Source organism: Cyanistes caeruleus, chromosome 1 (assembly GCF_971803275.1).
Source record: "Cyanistes caeruleus chromosome 1, bCyaCae1.hap1.1, whole genome shotgun sequence".
In the NCBI taxonomy this organism is placed as follows: Eukaryota; Metazoa; Chordata; class Aves; order Passeriformes; family Paridae; genus Cyanistes; species Cyanistes caeruleus.
In genome coordinates this window covers 102,361,266-102,382,766 of record NC_141701.1, presented here as the reverse complement: position 1 = coordinate 102,382,766, position 21,501 = coordinate 102,361,266, and the positions used below count along the sequence as shown (strand labels likewise).

Below are 21,501 nucleotides of genomic sequence, written 5' to 3'. Positions count from 1 at the left end.
AATGATGATGAGAAACTACCTGAAAGGTTTCTTTATATTGCCATAAAGAAATGGATGAATAGTATGAATTTGGATAGGCACCAGCATGAGGTTCATAGAAACAAATCCTGAAGTGCACTTGGGAGGTTTACAGGCCTCATCCTGATCTCCTTCATCTCTGCTGTTCAGTACATTTAAAAAGAACTTAGTTATTAAAAGTGCTTGCAAGAAAAAGAAACATGCAAGTAAATAAATAAGTGAATCAACAGTTTTTAACAGTCTTGAAATGGGGATCCTGACCTATGTAAATTCTCTATTGACATGTCATAACCTCTGCTGCCTTGAGAGTTTCCACTACTCTCTCAAGTGTCTAATCACATCATTTCTCTAAATTCCTCTTGTACAAACATCTTAGTGTTTATGATTTACTTCTAATCCCTGATTTATTCAGGAAAAAGCTCTGTTGGACTCTAAATAAAGAAGTCAAAAAGCTAATACCTTCTCTTACCATAAAACTGCTATTATCCACTTTGGCCCCTCTCTTCTCTGTTGCTACCTAAGGTCCACTGTAATACACTGGAACAATTAAAACAAAATGAAAAAATCTATGAATGAATAATCTCATCATAGTAATGAAATGTTGCTCAGAATTAAATCTGTGTTCTTGAAAATCTGGCTTTAATACCTCTTATGTTTCTGTTTACTTCAACATAAAGCAAGGATTATTAACAGAGCATAAAATCTTCTTGGATATGAGACAAAATTCAAGAATTATTCCCAGTTTGTTTTTAGATGTTGCAGAAAAAAACATCAAGTGTCTAACCCAAATAAACAAATAAAGTTGATTCTGCTTCAGCTCGGTTAATGAAAGCTGCACTTTCTTAGGCAATTTATGAAAGAAAGCATCTCCAAACTTCCCACTGTGACTGCATCTAAGTATTTGAGCAAGCCTGATAAACAGTGTCAGGGTGACTCTTCACCTTCTTGCTTCAGGTGAATGATGCTGGTAGGAAGTGATGTTGTCTGACAATTCCCTTTTCATCACTAAGCAGGAAAAGTGCCTATAAATTGCCTTTCAGAACAGGTGTGGGTGGCAGAAATGTTGCTTATCCCATTCTGTTCTTTTTCTCTCATTCAGTTGTCATCTTGGATAGCAGACAGAACATATAAATATACAAGCACAAGAGGTCTTTGGTGATCTGCCAGCCTTGCAAAAGGCAATAAAAGACAAAACCACAATAACAGATACAGAAAATTACTGAAATAAAAGCTTTATTTTGCTTCTCTTAAGTTTGGATGAAGCTCTCCATTATCATTTAAAAGAGATCACAAAAAATTGGATTAAAGGGCCAAACTGACTTAGAAATTCAATTCATCTTCACTTTCAATGGACTGCAATTCCTACACTTGGTATTTCCAATACTGCAACCTATTTGCTGTGTTTGGAAGTAACAAAATTCCGAATTAATTTAGGTGCTGTTGAAAGAATGATGAAGATTGAAAATTAATTTTAATAATGTTTTAATCTCATAACTAAGAGAGAGGCCTTTCTGTAAGCATGTGTCTCATGCATGTACTATGTCAAGCAGAACTCACTCATCTCTAGTAAGTGGTATTACTAACAAATACTACAATTTGTTACTTCAATAACTAACAAATACTACAATTTGTTACTTAAAATGCTACTTCAAATAATTTCCATATTTCATTTTAGTTGATTTGTAAAAAAAAAAAAAAAATCTCGGGTAAATGATGGTCTCATATACTTTCCTCATATTTATATTTTTTCCATTATTTCTTCATGTCACCTGACAAATATCAATGTCAAGCATCATCATCTGTCAAGTTTCTGGCACCATGCATATGCTGCATGGTTCTCAGTGGAGTTGACTTCCCTAATTCTATAAAACCAGTTGCAGACTTGAAATTTTTGAAAGAGATCACAATGAAAGCAATTGGTATCATAAATATTTAGCTCAGTAAAATTTTCTTCACTCTTTAAATTCTGGGAGGGGAAAGGGAAGCAATTATCACAGTGGAGCTGTTACAGAGCATTTACAGCAGTGTTTATGAAACACCCACATCGAGTTTCCCCTGAAGACCTCTAAAACATTAAAAATGTTGACACTGTATTTATCTACGTACCTCTTAGGTATGTTGTCCCACATATAGGGTAAAGGGACAAGGAAAGACAGCTCTTCCTAGAATGCTCAATACCAGAGCTATGCAAAGAGAGGAGGGAGTGTGTTTGGCAAAAGTGTAGCAGCAAATGAGAAATTATAAGGGCTTTGTACCAGGACATGGTACTTTTATTGCATTTGAAGTCAAACACATGAAAGGATCACAGAAAATAAAAGATAAAAAATAAAAAATCCACAAAATACAGAGCTATGTAAAATCTCAGCAGGGCCAAAATGAATATACCAATAGCTCTTTTGATAGCCCTTTTGTGGTCTACTTCTGGACAAATCTGTCACTTGAAAATGAAATAAAATAATGGTATATGTAAAAAGCATATTCACATGTTTAAGTGAGAAAACACATGGAACTTCCCTGCACAATCCTTCTCTTTGGATGTCATTGTCTGAATGTTTTCCATTCATTAAATACATTTTTAACATAAGCACACCCACAGACTAAAACAGTCATCTACTAAGTTAAAACACTGGTATTAGCAGGATATTTAGGTTAAAGCCTTACATATCATTTTGTATGGAAAAAAGAATTGATGATCACAGAGAATTAATTAAACCAGTAGTAAGAGGTGTGAAATGAGCAGGTGGTTGAGAGGAATGCAGAACAACAGCATCAAGGGTAACACAACAAATCCCTTTCCACAACTTTTTCTATAAAAGAATGAGGTATTTATATAAAGAATAGCCTCTATATTCCAGATTTATGCAGCACTTATCAGATAAAATGTTTATATCCTGTGTTATGCATAAGGCAGTCTAAGATAAAATGAAATTTTCTTAACACTGACAAATCATTTTGAATGGATGTTTTAGTCATTGTTAACTTACCAGTCTTTTACTTCTATAGAACAAAGTGTAGTCTAAAATCTCAATTAGATATTCTATTAACAATATGTTCAGCAGAACTTATTAAGAGGCAATCCCATGTAGGACATTACAGAGGTGATAATAGATCTCTTAATTCAGACTGTGTATAGACATTCAGTGCAAGGAAACTTCATTTTTCCTAAACCCATAATCAAAAAATATCTTGCATATTTCCAGTTTCACTAAATGAATATAAAAACATTATATGTTCATAATTAGATATCATTCCTAATGGTATTACTATACTATACATATATAATAAAATGAATAGTGAGGTACAACTCTAAAGAGCCAAAAAAATTGCGTTGTTGTAAAAGACAAGAAAAACTTCCAACATTTAAACAATGTCACATTCTCAGCCACGTTCTCAAAATTCTGGAAATGAATCACCAGGATGTCTTTCCATCTCAGAAAGTGCAATGCATTGCACAGCAGCTGCAGAGGCAGCTCCCTGTCCCTTCTGCTGCTGTTTCACAGTAACTGGCAAACAAGTGCAGAAATAGGCAGAGCCACCAACATCTGGGCATAAATTTGATTCTAATCAACCTTCAACATCTTTAGCAGCAGCTAGGTATATATCAGTTTGTCCACGTCAATTCATAAACCTATTACGAAAAATCACGGATCTCATTGGGAATCGGAATGTTAATCCATTGACAAAACTGTTTTCCCTCTAAAACTTAAAGCAATTACTTATTTGCATAAAAACTTAAAATGCAAATGAAATCTGTGAAATGCTTACTCTGTCCAGAGAGGAAAAGCTAAAAATAAAATAAAATTATAATCAAAAAAAGAAGAAAGACCTGGCATACTATTTCTAAAAATATATTTGAGTTTGGGGTGGTTTTAAAAATGAAAAATTATCATCTCATGACAGCATGCAGGGGCAGCAGGAATTCTGATCACTCAGCATGAGTACAACTTATTTCCAGCTTTTGAATTTCTCACTGAATAGAACTGCTGTAGGAAAATCGAAGTGTGATAAACAGGTGCCAGGAAAGAGCTCCCAAAGGTTCTTCTGCTCTCCTGAGTTATTAGTTTGGCATTCTTCTTTTCCTGATGATCATGGTGTGGTGATCATGAAGCTGGAAGTATTCTGCACCATGTTTCCTCAGACAAGTCTTGGTTACAGAATTGGTTTATCACATTCAGCCCAAGAGCTGCCCAAAAGGTAAAAGCAAGAATGAAAGCAATTGCAACAGAGGGTTGGTGTTGTTTACCAAACAGGATGCAGGTTTCTCAAAGGGCTGCAACAGCTTTTTTTCATCTTGTCAAATAGACAGCTTGGTAACAAAACTGATAATGTGACGCATGATGTTTCTTCACAGCACCACAGATTCAGAAGGAACCAACTGCAGTGAGGAAAAGGAAATCCAAACTCGATGATTTATGCTCAGATTTCTTGCTTCGGTTGTTTGGAAGTTTCAGACCCTTTAACATCATCAGAACAAAATACTGCATGAAACAGATGGGAAAACCCTCATGGTCATGGTCAACAAATCATTATGATGCTTAAGGAAGGTGACTTGTTATTCTAAAGACAATGATATGTTCACATTCCTGGCAGGATGGATATTTCAAGACCTTCCAGGAATTCATGTGAAGGTGTTGGCATCAAACATTGGGTTGTTAGCCAAAGTCTCCAGAAGGTGCCTTTGTTGGAATTAATTCAGATTGAGTTTTAGACACAGAATACAACACGCTTTCAGTGGGAAAAGGGCGGGAATAGCTATAAATCATAGCTGCTTTCAGTAGTCCACTGCTTGAAAGGAAGTGTTGATGCCATTTCATTTATATCAATCATAACAGTGCGTCACTTTGAAGGTGTAGGGAACCTCCTAGATCATCCACTGACTCTTCTACCTGCTCTAAGAAAGGTTCCTCCTCACCTTGCTGAAATTTAGCCAAACTTCTGTGTTTCCTTTTTTCTTCAAGAAGGTTCAGAATTAAATCTTCAGAAGAAAAATGTTTCTTTTGCTTGATTCTCCTGGATTTGAAACAATTTTCAAAAATTGTGGAATTTACATATTTTTCCATTTGCAACTGTGAATTTAAGAAATAATTCTACAGACATATTTCATCTGCAGATACATGAAAATCTGTAAAAAAATGCTTACAGAATTATTTAGACTTCAGTAAAAGAAGCTTTGATATTTAAAATCCAGAAAAAAACCCTAAACATTTGATGATTTCCTAGGAAGCTGGAATAAATTATTTAGAGCACTGTGTTATCATGCTACAAAGCGAGAAGTTATGTAAATTAAGATTTCAAGAAGGGAAGGTTGAGGATTGATTGAATTTCATGCAAATTTTTCTGTTGAAAAATTCTAGGAATCTGTGCAGATATCTATATGCACAGAAGCAAGTGAGCCTAGGAAAACCATTTCCTGGAGGCCAATCCTCACAGTACACAACACAAAAATAGCATTAATCTCCATTCTGCAGACTCATGTCTTTACACTGAAAGCCTGAGTGCATGAAGGGATAAGCACCATACCAGAGCATCTTTTCAGTTCCAAGCACCTCTAAAGAGTTATAGAACTACAAATGCATGTGTTTAAGAGAGGGACTTGATGGCTGTGTAAGGCATATACACAAAATAATAAAGAGTTACAAATTAAATGAGAGAGACAGCGTGCTTTTCATTTTAAGGAGAACACAGCAAAGCAAGAAGCTGAGTTATTTGATTATGTCAGGGTAGTCTCAAGTCTGTTTTCTCACCTATAGAACAGTGTAAAATTAAATTACACTCAGAGTTTCTAACATCTCAGATGAAAAGCAAAGTGCAGAATGCCATTAAAGGTACCTACTCTTGACTTGGGGTTTACAAAACAATTGTTCTATTATTTTTTCTTATTGTACTAACCATTTTTTAGAACATATAATTGCATTGCTCCGTGTGAATCCGATTATGTGTAGGAGTAGCACGCCTAAAATAGGCTGCAGGCCTGTTTTTGATGTACTTATTACAACTCACTCACGGTAAATAAGTTGCTTTGTGAAAGAAAGACTGCAACTAAGTTTGGATTTCCACAATTTTCCTAAAAAAATTCCATCTGGATAGACAAAATATCTGTATGTGATTTGCTTCCTTAGGAAACCAGACTTCAACCTTGTAATTATTTAGCTTAACTCTATTTGCTGTTGATGTAGGCAGTGGCTTGCTTTTCACAGGGAAAACCATTTATTTCCCTGTTTCAGAAAGAAGCAAAAATGGCTTCACTGTCACTGACCCAGCCTTAGGTAGCTGTCTCTACATACTAGGCAGGAATGTCACAGGAACAGAGGTGGGTTCAGGGATATTTCAGATGGGTTTTCATCACCACCACTTTGGGATACAGAGCAATAGAGTGACAGGTAATGGCAGAATAACAAACAGCATGCCAAAAGACAGTGGAATGATCTTCAGTATTTTCGTAAGTAATGAGGTTTGGCAGCTCTAGGAATATTCTTAAAGAAAATTAGACATCAAGTTAGGTTAAAGCCAACATAAATGATAATTTATTCTGCTGTCTCACAGCAATGGTGTTAAGTTATTGGTATTGTGCAAAAATGACCTTGATACAAGTTCAGAATACCCCATTACACACACAAAAAGAAACCAATTCAGGTATATTACATTTTAAATGATCACAGTTAACATGGTACTGCACTATCTTCTTCTTCAAAAGGACACATTATGACAACCTTGAAAGAGGTTATTCGCACTAATAGGCTTTTTATTATGTAATTCAACACAATTTATGTTTATATGGTGTCCTTCATGCAAGTATATAAAAAACAATCTTTGCAGTCAACTGTAAATTGAAGCGAATACAATAGCAGACAAACGCCATGCAAAGTGACTGTCCTATGGGGGAAAATGTGTTCCAGGTAGACAGCAACAAGGAGAACTGGGAAAAAGCCCAGACCTCATCTGATGAGATATTAGAATACAATGAATAATGAAGTGACCATACGAACTACATTATCTTCATTGTGAGTTCTGAAAACCTATTCTTATGTTAATCCAAGACATCAGGGAATCTTTCAAAGAATTGAAAAGGTTAATATGTAATATAAAAAAATGGATATGAAAGGTGCAAAATGTCTTTTTTCTTTTCTTTATGCTTGTGTCTTTCAAAAGACACTAGGGATAAGCTAAAAGTTGAGCTGAAACTCTTTTCTTGTCTAGCAGCTTCCTAATGGTAGAGAGGATAATCAAAATGGCTTCTAAACACTCTTACTTCCTCAGGGAAAAGAAAACAAAAGAAAACAAAGCCAAACCAAAAATGACCACACTATCCAAGGACACAGGCAATTTACTAAACAGTAAAGTATTATTCTTTCTCTAAGTATTCCAAGATAGACTGACAGACAACTGCTACAAAGTTGTGGCTTCCAGGTGTGAGAGGTAACCCCATCAAATGGTGTGAACTACAAATTGAGATGGGGAGACAATTTATTCCTTAACTCAGAGAACACAGGATTCACTGAGCCTTTGAACAGAAACATTTGAGAGCTATGACTGTTAATTGAACCTACTTTCAATGTTCTGTACAATGTTTCTGAACAAAAACACTTCTAATGTTAACTAATGATACAAGTTTTAAAATGTTCTCTTTTATTGAAGACTTCAGACAATTCTTTTAGAAAAAGTCATCGCTCTTACTTCATGTTTGAGTTTCTGCCTTTCACAGCTGTTACTCCAGACAGCTATACCTGCACTTGTACACTTTTTTACATATGAAAGTGTAAAGAATAAAATTAAAATTCACTAAGAGCAATGAACACAAAACATACTTTCAATTAAATACAGAAAGAAAATACAACTACTACCATGCATTCCTATACTGGGCTGCAGACTAATTCCTTGAGATCCAATGCAGGAAGTGGCTCTTCAAGTCAAAAGAATACAACCAAACCTAAACACACCAGAAAAAGCTAAAAGTAGAGAATAAAGTGAAGTTCTATGAAGGAACAGGAGTGACTGACTCTAAGCTAACTCTGCTGTAGGTCAGCTCATGACCTCTAAATGCTTTAGACCAACTTGTTGTGGCCTTATTCCAAATAGCAATAGTTTATGCAGTATCACTGGAACCTAGTATCCATTATGTAAATAATACAGAGATCTAGTCCCAAATCAGTAATTCCTTCAATTATTTGGTACTAAGCCATTATTGAAATATTATCTACTGTCCTTTTCCTTGATCAGAAGATGCTCACCAATGGAAAGTTTAGAAATATACATGCTTACAGTGCTCAATAGTTTAAATGCATTTTAATTCCAAGGTAAGTAAAAAAAAAAAAAAAAACCAAGAAAAAAAAAGGCATGGAATCAATTAAAGTGCTTAGCAAGTATTTTTTTCTTTTACATAGGTTCATGCTATGAAAAATCCAGCTCATTCCACTGAAGTGGAAGGACAGCTTCAAATTTCCAGCCTGCTGCTAGAGAATTAGAGCTAACCAGGGGAGAATTAAAGAGTTAGCAGGGAATTGGTAAGAGTACGTTATTTATTTTTAGACTAATGGTCCACTGCTCACCTCCTTTACACCAACCCATACCTAGGAACTTACTGCCATGCAAGAGACAGCACACACACAATGTAAGAGTCCGACTCTCTTGATAGCACAGCATGCAGAAATCCTGCAGAAGCCACTGCAATCTACATTCTAGTGACAGGACTGGACTGCACATCACACAAAGCACTCACACACAGGGCCTGTCCTACCACTGCCTTTATAGCTTCTGCAGACCCTTACTTCAGTTCAAATGATATGGTATAAAATGGCAGTCCACTATGAGAGAGGGGAGATTCTGAATTAATAGAGTTTTTTACAAAAGAGTCAAAATCACAAGTGAAAAAGAAGTAAATTTGGAAAAGCAAGTTGGCAAACTCCTGAAGATCCATGATTACACTTTTTCATTGGAAATTCTGTGTCATATCTACCTATCATCTATTTTTAGTTCCTCAAAATAATAAATATTATGCCTGCATTATTTAACTATGTTATGGATCAGTTTATAGTGCAAGGTTTTTTTGATCAGACTATATTAATTTGTCCCAGTTTACTTGATTTACGGTTCATTCTGAAACAAGTTATGTTTTCCACATGCTTTCTGGCTACAGAGGGAAATGTAACAGTAATCTTTGTGCAATGCCATTTTTAGGCTAAATTTATGTTCTCGATTTGCATGTCAAGTGCCTCAGTGGTAAAAGCAGCTCTCAAAACCCTCAAGTTTATGCTTCCGTTTGTGCTTAAATTTGACTGCCAAAGTCAAACCAAGTGTAAAAGGAAAATAGATGCCTTTAGCTCTTTTTGTCTTAAGTCAAATGTGGATTGCTTATTTTAATTATTGACTAAGCTCCCTTTCTGGGGGCAAAACCAGCTCTGTTTGCAGGATCTGCCTGGATATCATTATTTTACACTTGGGCTGCCCCCTCCAAAGTTTGTACTCAGTACTGCATACACATTTGAAGATCATAATGTTTAATATGATTACCAACTCTGCAACAACCCAAAATCATATGTAATGAAGTGTATCCAGTTCTCCATATATTTTAATTATTTCCTTTGGATGATTTCTGTCTTACAAATGTGCTTTCTGTTAATAAAAGGATGAATATCACTACTAGAAGGGATCATTTGTCACAACTTGAGATTTTGGTAATTTAACTTGGAAGACATTCTGATATATCTTCCAGGTTATTCTAATATGAATTAAATATCTCTTGAGATATTTTATTCTTGAAGCATGAATACTGGCACACCCATATGACCAGGGTGCTCCACCAGGAGCCCATGCTACACAATTCTACCACAGCTTATTCCACTGTTCTGCACTCTACTTTCTTAAGGGCCATTACAATTTTGTCTTTAAAATTCCCTTTCTCACTGTTGCAGAAAAGAGCTTGAAAATGGGTCTTTAGAAAGCCAAATTATACCAGAAATCTACAAAATTAAATTAAACCAGTCTCTGCATTTGTGTGTTAGTTTAATGAGCACAGAGAAACTGAGGGCTTCAGTCAAAGTTCCCACTTTACACTTTAAAAATGTAAATATCACTTATCAAAAGAATAAAGTTTTACATTACATCTACACTATTTACATCTAAATAATTTGTATATATCTGCTGTGTTTATATTATTATAATTAAACATAAAAACATGTCCAAAAACTGGGACAAAAATCTGCTACCTCTAGTCTCATGATAATGTAAAAGATGCGATTTGTTCATGCGATTTGTTTCATTCACTCTCTCTCAAAACAAACATTTCATGGTTCAAACTGCCTCATTTCCTACCTAATAAACTTTCTGCAGCCAATCACCAGGGCTCTGGTCCAGCTGAGAGTGTGGCAGTGGGCAGCCCAGGCAGCAGCGGGAGCCTTGGGAAGGCAAAGCAGCTCCTGATAGGAGCTTGAGGGGTGAGGGAAAGAGGGGATTGTTTGCCAAACTTTCTATTGAAACAACTTCCTTCTAAGCAATTTCTGAAGCCACAACTCAGGGCACACAGGCTGGTGAAAAATGACCCAAGTCTCATCTAATGCCTTATAAACATTTTCCTTAAAAGCCTGGCCTTGTAATTCCTTCATTTTGTCTGTTCATTTTGTCTCTTAATGTGCCTTACTGCATTTTGGAATCAAAATATGGAAGAGGCAAATGTAAGAGACAAATAAAAACTTCTCAAAAAAAATACCACACAATCTAAAAATTTCTGCTTTCTGCAGAAATCAATGGTGGTTCTCTCCTGAGTGAGCCACTGCCTGTGAAGCTAATCCAGCGGAATGTTCAAGGCAGCTCCTTGGATTCCTCTCTTTGTTCAAACCACAAATATCCCAACCAGCCTTACAGATTTTTAGCTTGATAGAAGTGGAACAATATGCACTTTGGGCTACTTGTGAAACTAGCAGTTTCTTTGTTTTTCTTTTGTTTTCTCCTCAGTCCATCATCTCTTTTATACCTTATTCCTTGCTGCTGCCCTTCCTTATGGTCTACGGTCACCCAGAGCACAAAGTAATATGTAGGAAACTAAATAATCTTGTAATTGGGCCTGCCATGACACAAGCAGACAGAGCCAAATTAAATAAACCTTGAATAAATGAGAGTCAAAGTCAGTCTTTTTGTCAAAAAGAGAAGGGTTAACAGATTATGGTGATTATTGCCAATGAGCCTCGGTGTCTACTCTTTTTAATTCTTTAGCATGATATTCTATCATGGGAAGAGGTTTCTTCCTTTTTTTGCCTATTTTTTGGCATTCAGATTACAGTAAATTATTAAGAGGCTTCAAAAGAAGATATGTTTGATTCTTCTTGGCTGGAAGACCAGAGAATGTGAAGAAGAAAATTGTAACAGTAACATATTAAATCTACATGCAAGGTCTTTTTCGACCTCAGTAAATAAAGAACATCTCCAGTGGACAAAAATTACACTTAATTTCCCCCAGTAAGTGTCTTCAAGCAATTTTTTTCAAAGATATATAAAAATTGTTTAAATATTTTCATTAAAATATCTTATATTTTGGTCCCAGATTTTCACTATGCTTTGAATTTTGTTTAAAATTCTACTGAAAAAAAAATTTAAGCAAAATTTGTTCTTTTACACTAATTTCAATATTCCATTTCAAAATCTAAGATTCTTGGGGGCTCATTTCATTTTTTAAAATATTTTTTATGCTATCCAACTTCCCAATACCTCATTATAAATTCTGTGCATAGCTTGGAAATAATATAACAGGAAATTATTTTAACCAGCTCTACATAATTCCAAAAAAATTTTAAAAAAAATATTAACTCTACAATACACATGTGATTACTACCAGAATGTCATAATATGAAAAAATAAATTAATACACTTTCCAAAAAGTTTAGTAATTACTGTGACAATTCAGATGAAATTACAAAATTATTATTCCTCCAGTTTTTTAACATCTTAAGCTTTTCTTCTCCCCTCAAACTTTCAATTTTCAGAAGATTTTGTTCTCTTTGAAACAAATTATTTTAATAATGAATTTTTAATTTTGCCATTAGACAGGAAGAAGTAGTATTTTTTCTCCTCTAGACTAGGAAGTCTTATTTAACATAAGCTTTTCAGAGATGAGATAATACGTTATATTCACCAAGAATAAGTTTAAACCAGAAATTAATAATAAATACCTCCAATAAGAACAGAGCTTTTGGAGTCAGGTTCCTCTAATTGGGAACAGTGGGTCAATGTCCTAGTCTTAGAGCATTTTCTTTTCAGAAAATCTCACTACCAGAAAAACAGGAAATAATTTTAATGTTAAACAGTGACAAGGATCTGGGAATAAATAAAACTAATTTAAAACAATTTCACCATAGCCTTAACTGTTTCGGTTTTTTTTTATTACACTGCTGAATTACTATATTTTTTCTCCCTGAACAAACTAATTCTTTCTCTGGAGGAAAGAAATGAGCTTTACCTGGCTTAATCTTTCTACTATACTGCAAGCACAGTCTGCAACAGCAGTATTGCATGACTGATCAGTCAGGAGTGAAAGAGAGATTTTTGGTACATTTAAGTTAAAATCCTGCTTTGAGCCACCCTCTGGAAGAGACTGGCTAGGATGATTACTAGATAACTGAGGGACTTCCTGTTGGGACTGTGAGCAACCATCTATGCATCTTCAATTAACTCTTTGGCCTGAAGGCATGAATATATACTAAGCTCCACCAACTCTCTTGAAAAACTGTGAGCAGTTTACACAAAATCTAAGCTCTCCCTTTAATTAATCTGTAAATTGAGCCCCGGGGTAAATCCTAAACTCAGCCCCACCAAAATTATTGAAATCAGTGGGATTCTGCTTGCAGCCAGACTCAAAATGCAAGGAGAGGGGACCTTCCAGTCCTTAGAGGAAGACTCATGAGAGTCTAGGAGGATGATGCAGCAAAGATGAAGGATAGAGGTGTGCCCATTCTGGTGGTGGGATTTCTTTCCCAGGTCCTGTTCCCTACCCAAGATGAGCCGCAGCCAGCTGTGGCACAGCATGGCGGGGAGCAGGAGCCAGGCTGACATTTTAACCCCACCAGAAGGCACACCCTGCCCTTCACAGAGCAGCTTCTTTCAGGTCCAAGGGCTCAGAACACACCAGGGATGCTCCAGTCTGGCTGACAGTTATAAATATAGGATGGTCCAGCAGGAGGCCAAACTTTAAATGATGCTGAGATACCATGCAGAGCTGACCAGAGGCTTGAGCAGCATCTACCTCAGCTTTGTTGCATAGCACACTCCCAGAGTGGCTGGAAGAGAAATTTTATACAAATAAAACAGCAGTTCAACCTCTAACAGAAAACCAGCAAACTAAGTGGGACTCCTCCTGTGCTTCCAAGATACTTCCAGGTCCCCAGCTCAGCCATTCTCTGTGCCACAGCATGCACCCTTCAGTGCCCCTTTGGACCAGTGACAAGGGCCACACTCCCACTCCAGGAAAGCCCAGCACCTGCTGCCCATCTAGGGAAGTGATCCCAGGTCTGCAGGATCACCTCCATCACAGGAGGCACAGCAGAACAGAAAGACCAAAGATGCTGTACCTCCTGAGCAAAACAACACCTTTCCACTGTATTATCTCATGCTGATCAGGAAGATGGTTTTCTTGAGGAAAACTGAGATCTGCTGAAGGGAAACGATAAAGCTTAGAGAGATTCCCTGTCACCCATCATGTGGAATTTAATTAGAATTACAGTCCATCCCTTTTGACACCTTTATCCAGTAGTAGACACTTTAATTCATATTTCTTTCTCATAAAAATAAACAAATACAGAGGCAATTGCATAGAGTAAAGATTTTGGTTGTCGGGACCTTGTTCTTTGAGTGGATTTCATTTCCTCATCTATGAACAGGCATTCCTGACACAAAATCATCCCAATCAAATACTTTTCAGAAGCTAAAGGATGATCTAGAACATGCTAATTTATGAGCCCAAATTTTATCATTTACACCCTTCTTCTCGAACCAATGGTGTATTGCATTTTCTCATTTTTCCTGTCTTTAAAGAGAAGACTATTTTCAAATAAATTTTTATTCACATTTAACGAGTAATGATGGAGGCATTTTTCTGCTGTAGACAGATGTAGTATTTTACCAGAGACTTTGTTTCATTAAAAATTTAAACATTTAAAACAATCCCTCATTTTGTGACTGCAATGACTCTTATTAGACTTTAAATAAATACACATATCACAATCACATACTGTTGAATGTGGTGCAGTAGCGATCAAAGATCATTTTGCTACTGCCTACAACTGGAAATAGAAGATGCCTTTGTATAAGCCAGTCTATTTATACAAGAGTATTTTGTTAGTATAGTTACTCATCCAATGGAAATATTTAAATCCTTTGATTTAAATCCCTTTAAAAATTTAATCCTGTGAAGTCAAAATAGTATGCAGCATTTATGTCTCCTCATCTTTCTTCCTAATCTAAAAAATATCATCAAAAAACAGATTTCCAGAATAACACAAGCAAGAGGTTTTAAAGTACTTAAATACTTCACTGTAACTTCAAGTTATTTCCTGACTTGCATGAGGACAGAACTGTAATGATTTGAAGTGTTCAGTATCTTCATCATAATATAAGGAAAGTTTATAGAAGTAAGATGGAAATTATGAGACTCATTTAAGCAAATTCATTGACATAATTCCTGGATGTTTTATCTTTTAATCTGAGGCTGTGTATTTTAAGTACTATTAAAAATTAATAAGAAATGCTTTTTCTTTATTAATAGGTAGAAGAAGATTGTCACAATTTTTAAGAGTTACTCCAATTACTCCATCTAAACCACCAATTCTCAAAACTAAAGCCTGTATCAAACTAACCAGTATTTATCAAGCAATTATTCCATCATTCACTCCAGAGAAAAATCTCTTAATTTTGCTCTCATATAATTTCTGCCAAGAAAAGCAGATATCTGACATTCTCAGAGAATGACAGCATCCTCCATGATAAATTGTCTTCTAACACTACTAGTCAATCAAAAAAAATTAGACCAACTGTATTTTAAGCCAACATCTAAAGGGAAACCCTAACTCAATAACTTTTCAAGACAATGAAGGACAAATGCTCCAGGTGAAACACTATAAAGCAACACCCACACCCTACCCAACCTCACATAAAACAGCAACAAGTGTCATGTGGAAAATCTAGGACTAAGATTATCTGCAGTACAGCTGCAAAAATTATTTGATCACAGACATAACTGAGGTAATTTGCAAATATCAAGTAGTAGTACCAAAGTGGTTATGATTATGCACAGCTCCGTTAGGGGCCATTTGCTTTCCCAAAACAGTGTTTTGGCAGCTGCAAAGCTGTAAGTGTGCTATAACTATCCTTTATATTTTACAGGTTTTTTTTCCCCTGCAAATACTGAAAATATAAGGGGTAAGATCCAGTCTTACCTATAACATACACAAGGTAAGATTAAACTTGCATCAAGGAATCTCTAGAGACTAATGGAATACATATATATATATATATATATGTACATGCATATATGTACTTGATGTTGTTTTGAAGGGGTGAAATTCTGATAAAGATGTAATGAATCTGCACCTATATCACCATTCTTTCAAGATATATTCAGTGCAAGCAAAATCTGAGAGTGATAGAAGAAAGAAAGTTGCTTCAAACTCCTAGTTCACTTATGATAGTTTAGGAAAAACACTTAATCCCATAACTCATTGTGTTTATGCAAGAAGAGCTGTCAAGGTAACTTCACTAGTTGAATGCTGTTGAAATATATTTTAGATACTTGTTCCATGAATATATTTGTACGGTTTTCTAACAATAGTAAACATTTCCATCACCTATGAAGTGAATCTACTGTAAAGCAAATGTGGTAGTGCATTGTAAGACTTTCTGTACTGATATTACGGTTCTTATTGCAGTAGATTTGATGATGTCTACAATTGAACTGACAATATTTTTGAATATTATGATGCTATTATTGCTGATAGAAAAAAAAAATCATATATTTTAAACTCTTCAAATACAATCAAATATTTGAAGATGTTGCTTTAAGAAAGATTAGAGGTAGAGAAAGCATGGTGAGATCTTCAAGACATATTGTTGCTTTTCACATAGACACTGCAGCCTAGGCTATCAAGCTGGGAAAAGTTTGGGGGTTTTTTGGAGGTGCTACCAAAGAATTTTGTCACAGAAATTCTTCTTCCTCTTCTTTAAACCAGAAAATAGACCAGAGGCAAGCCCGTCAGTTGAGATGAGAGTATGAAGAGTGTTATCTATCATTCTTTAACAAGGCAAGCCCAAGAAAAGGAAGTTAATCATCCTTATTGAAACAAAGCTAAATTCATTTCTATCTGCAAATGGATTTACCTGAATGCATCTAGAAAGATATTTCTCAATTCAGAAAAAAATGAGAAGTGTGCAAAGCTCTAATTATTGCCTCAACGTAAGACTTACATTCTTATCACGGTACCGTTATCATATCAACCGGCCTGTATTGATTTTCATTACCTCAGGATCTGGTTTTTCAGAGGTTTCAGCCCTGGACATGCCCGCTAAAAATATTAATATAGATAAAAATTGATGGGTTTTTGGATGCCTTACTGCTACTGAAAGAGGAAAATTTGGAAAGGCTTTTCGATCTAAAATTTATGGCATCCATTAAAAGAGTCTACTTTCTATAATTATGGCTGTGGGGGAGGAGGGTTGCCATAGATCATGATGCCAGTATATCATCTCAAGAAACCAACATAACAGGATTTTGCAAGTTTAATCATGGAGGACCTTTCTCTTCCTTTTCCTTTGCATTTCTTTTCCTTCAAATCCTGCATGAATCACTGTTCAGTTTTTTAGTCTCTGTTTAAGTAAAGATGATTCAGCATCGAAAAAAAAACATGAAACACAGTCAAATGCAAACAAATATAAAGGTGATATCTACTGCAGTCAAACTTGGTAAAGATATGCAGAATTCATTAATGATTTAGTGACTAGTGATAAAGGCTTATTTTTGATGAAGATTTGTCATGTGTTATACACTTAAGGTCTGTACTGGGGTATTTAAAAATGTTTGAATGTTTAGTGGATCACAGGTTGAAGTCACATGCAGAGACACAGTTCAGAGGAGTGCCCTTGTAATGTGGATGCAGGTAACTTCAATAATTTCTTCTCTTTGCCTGCCTGGCAGGCATGCAGGTTTGGCACCTGTGTGAATTTCACTGCCAGTAAAGCTTCAGTGTGGACACACAGTCCTGAGCCCTAGAAGGTTGTAGCAAATGAAAACTGTCCCAAATTTGGTCTGCACTGGCCTTTAATGTAGAGGCAATCAGACTGTTCTCAATTTGAAAATCTACCATCTGGAACTCCTTTTTGATTCTGCTCCAAGTAGCAGGGAGAACTCCAGCATGTCTTTTACCCCTTTGGGAAGGTTTTAGGTCTGAAATAACTGCTGATTTATGCCAGAACACTTATAAGTGAGGTACTGGGACATGCAGTGGACACACTCCATGAGAAAAATTAGAAGTGCTAAATTTAAAATCTGGTAGGATTCCCAATGGCCATAGGCAGCTTATCCTAGTGTAATCTCACCAATAAAAATCACTGATCACCTTGAAACTTAGAAGTGGAGCCTTCCTGTATAGGAGCCTCTGTATACAGAGACCAACAACCCCAGAATTTCTACTTTTCCAGCTGTGAGATCCCTTCCTGACTGCTAAATCCTATATGAACACGTGGCAACGTTGGAGGTACTCACCAGAACAGCAATTGTAGAAGATAGTAAAAACAAGATGGCTTCTTATTGGTGTCAAATTCAAATAATTTTGAAAAATTTTCTTTAATTTGAAAGTAACAAAAAAAAGTCAACATGACTTATTCTGTGACTCATTCACTCAAGAGTGTTGTATGAACTCAAATCTTACTCAGTGAAAAAAGAGACTTTTTATCGAATGGAGTGTATTCAAATAGGGGTTAGAATGGCTCCAAACACCCTTATAGCCCTATTCTCACTTTGTCCCACCTTCTTTCTTACAGCCTTCTAACAGCCTTCAGTGTTCAGGTGAAAGCAATTAAAGAGGGGATTTAAAAAAGTCACATAGAAAGGATTAAAATGCCAATAAATTAATACATACATAAAAAAAAATAACTTAAGGAATTATTTGCTGTTAACACCACACTGCCAAAGTTAATAAAGATGACGACTTTTCATTTTGCCATTTTTGATGGTTTTTTTGTGGTTGCTGTGTCATCTATGAGGAGTTCATGGCTTTATATATATATTTAGAAAGAGATAGATGTAGATAGATAGATATTTAAATGCAAATACTGCTCATAACTACTGTTAGCAAGTCAGATAAAAGATGAGACCACTGATCAAGCCTGAACATATTTTGCTATAAATTGCTTGTTCCTTTTGTTATAATATGTTGCCTATCCTTACACAATAAAAGAATAGCAATACTATTCAAACTGCATTTAAAAAGCTGTAAAGGAACAAATTGCATTTTAAATGACCATTAAGACACATTTAAGATTGCAAGATCAATTCAGCAGCTGAAAGAAGAATGAAATCCTGCCACTAGACCCATCCAAAATTGAACTATGAAATGGGCCAGAAAATATACTGCTGAACCCTTTGTCAATAGGGAAGCATATTAAATCAATGAAAGAATATTTGGGTAATTAAATTTTTATAACCTGAGGTAAGAAAAAGAATGTGATTTGTCATAAACAATGAGCATGGTGTTCCAGGTTTTTGATGAAATAATCAAAACCAAAATATCAGCGTTCCTGCCTGGATACTTCATCTTCCCCTGTGTATCCATCCCTAAGAAATGATCTCTCAATTTTCTGTCAGTATGAGAGGAACTTGTATCTCATATATACAGAATAGGCACTTAGAGGTTTTTCCAATAAATGTCTTTTCTATTGAAAAATACAAGTTCATCAAAAAGTAATATACATCAGGAAAATGTGGCTATAGTTGCAATTTGGCATAAGAGAAAAAAAAAAACCAATTTAATAGCATGGATCACTGTTGGAATACTTGGGGAAAAAAGTATTTCTTACTAACATTTTTTAATTAAAATTTTAATTTCATAAACAGCTTTCAGATTTAAAAGTTTTGATGTTCTAGTTTAATACATTAATATTAGCTAAAAGAAATATTAAGGTCTTAAAAAAAAAAAAATTCAGGGAAGAATATTTCATTCCTCTTTTTAAACAGGGGGAAAAAAAGGTATTTTCTATGAAACTAAGAATGAACTTCTATTTCTTTCTAGTATCTTTGTGCATCACTGCATAATATGCTACATCAAGTCTATATATGCTACCTCTACTTTAAGCAAGTTGGCAAGGATTTGATAAAAAGAAATGGGTTCAACAAATTCCTGTATGAGAACAAATATACATATATATATATATATATATATACATACAAACAGAGATATTTATATTATATTATACATGGTGTATTGATTATTTGGATTATAACATGAATAGAACATGGATTATAACAGAACTCAGTAAGACTTGCCTACCTTTGATTTTTCAAATGGTTTAACTGGGTCACTATATCCAAAATAAATTAGTGGCAGACAGATATGGAGTTGGGTCTCCTTATGTTCACGCCCTTAAAAACTAAGCTAAAATCTAAGTCTTATTTTGGCCTGGATAAATTTCTTTTTAATGTCAAAAAAAAATGGAAATTAGAGAGATTAGGAAGATTATTTCATTTAGAATGAAATACTACTGAATAATAAAATCAAGTTGTTATCAAAGCATTTTCCCATCCACCCAAAAGATCTAACCCTTAATTTAGGCAAATGAGTTCTGTGTTGAGTTAGGTTGGATTCTAGAAGGAATAAAGCCTCTGACCGAAGTCTTGCAGAATCTCTAAATATGTACTTCATCTAAATGTTCTTATTGTATTATTTTTGTTCACAGGGGAAAACACTACTGAAGTCACAAGGTCAGAATTATCAGTAAGACATAGGAAGTTATTAAGTGTAGTTTTAAAAATTGTATGTCTGTCAGGAAAGTATTTGATGCTTCATTACCAAAACCTGGTTACATGCTATCTCTAATATCTATCAAACATGGATATTAATAAACATTCTTCTTTTTCAGACTTCCTGCTCAGCGTGCAACATTTGGTGTCAAATGATTAGAATGTCTTGAAATAAATGCATGTCTTGTAAAACATATTAAGGAGGATAAGCATATGGCCTGCATATTCAGACACTTTTTTTAGGTTGCATGCTCTACATACACATTTGTCTCTAGCAGAAATAATAGCACTAAGAATAAAAATGTGCATGCTATTTTCTGCAGAGTCTACTTTAAAGTTAGAAAATCATTGTTCTACATTAAGCATTGAATACTTTAAAATACTTTAAGGAAACTATAAGTCTGTTCCAATTTAGAATATTGTCATCCATCAGCAATCTCTTGAACAAACAAAATGCATTTATTACTTGTTTCATATTCATAAATGACATTGATTTAATTAAAATGTTTTCTGAGTACAAAGCACAGATTTTTTTTTCCACAACTAAGCCTGAATTTAACATGCAAATATCTTCTAGCCATGACTTATGGTGAATAATTGACTTAAAGTGGAAAAAATGGGCCATAATTTGCATCTTATCTAGTTTTCCCTATCAAAAAATCAATGGATGCCAGAGGGTGAACAGAATGTTTAAAGTTCCACATTCCAAGGATTTTCTAAGTTTGCATAATACATGTGACAGAATTCTTTTTATCATATTAGTTCCACAAACCAGTTTATCTGTGTGCATTGTTCACACAGAAAAAATCTCATTTATTTATAATTGCCTAATCAACTGAAACTTAATTGCATTATGCTGTAAGGACCTTTGATGAAGCTTTAGAAATCTGCATAAACATTTATAATTTGAAGGCCTAATTAATAAGAAAAACCCTCAAACTTCTGAAGGAGCAAAAATGTTGATTTTGATTTGCTTTGTACAAACTATGTGATATATTTTCAACACCGCTTCAGTTTTCTGTTTATATAGTGAAAAGCAGTGAGCATGGAGATTTTGTTATAAGGAGGAGTTTAAAGGCATCCATGAAGCATATTTTCTGACATTTACATTTCCAATAGTTAAAAAACCTCATTGATTAAGCTAATTTTCCAAATAAAATGTTTACAATTCAAAATTGCTTACCAATTTAGAGAGAACTTGATATAACAAAAGATATAACTTGGTATAGATATAACTAGATATAACTTGATATAACAAAAGATTTCATTGCTGAAGTATTTTTGAAAAATAGAATATTTCTTCATGCAAATATGCTGATAGAGTGGACTGAATTTTGAATCTTTTGAAATCAACAGCGTCTTGAGACCATAAAGCAGAAATAAATTATTTAGGGAAGCACAGGCAGCAGTGCTGAAGAGGAGTGAAAGCATAACCTGTCTCAAATATGAACATTCCATACCAATGCACATAGAAGAAAAAAACCAGCAAGTCCCAG

At 34.9% G+C, this 21,501-nt stretch overlaps 1 protein-coding gene and 1 long non-coding RNA gene across 2 annotated transcripts in view; both read right to left on the bottom strand.

Moving 5' to 3' along the window:
* CNTNAP2 (contactin associated protein 2) overlaps positions 1–21,501 on the bottom strand; it is a 1,014,544-nt gene that overhangs the window by 845,399 nt on the left and 147,644 nt on the right. The gene's annotated exons all lie outside the window — the stretch shown is intronic.
* On the bottom strand, positions 6,523–17,990 carry LOC147655791 (uncharacterized). Its single transcript, XR_015280051.1, has 4 exons — positions 17,919–17,990; positions 17,753–17,831; positions 13,572–13,650; positions 6,523–13,280 (listed from the first exon to the last, which is right to left on the bottom strand). It is a non-coding gene; the product is annotated as an uncharacterized LOC147655791 (long non-coding RNA).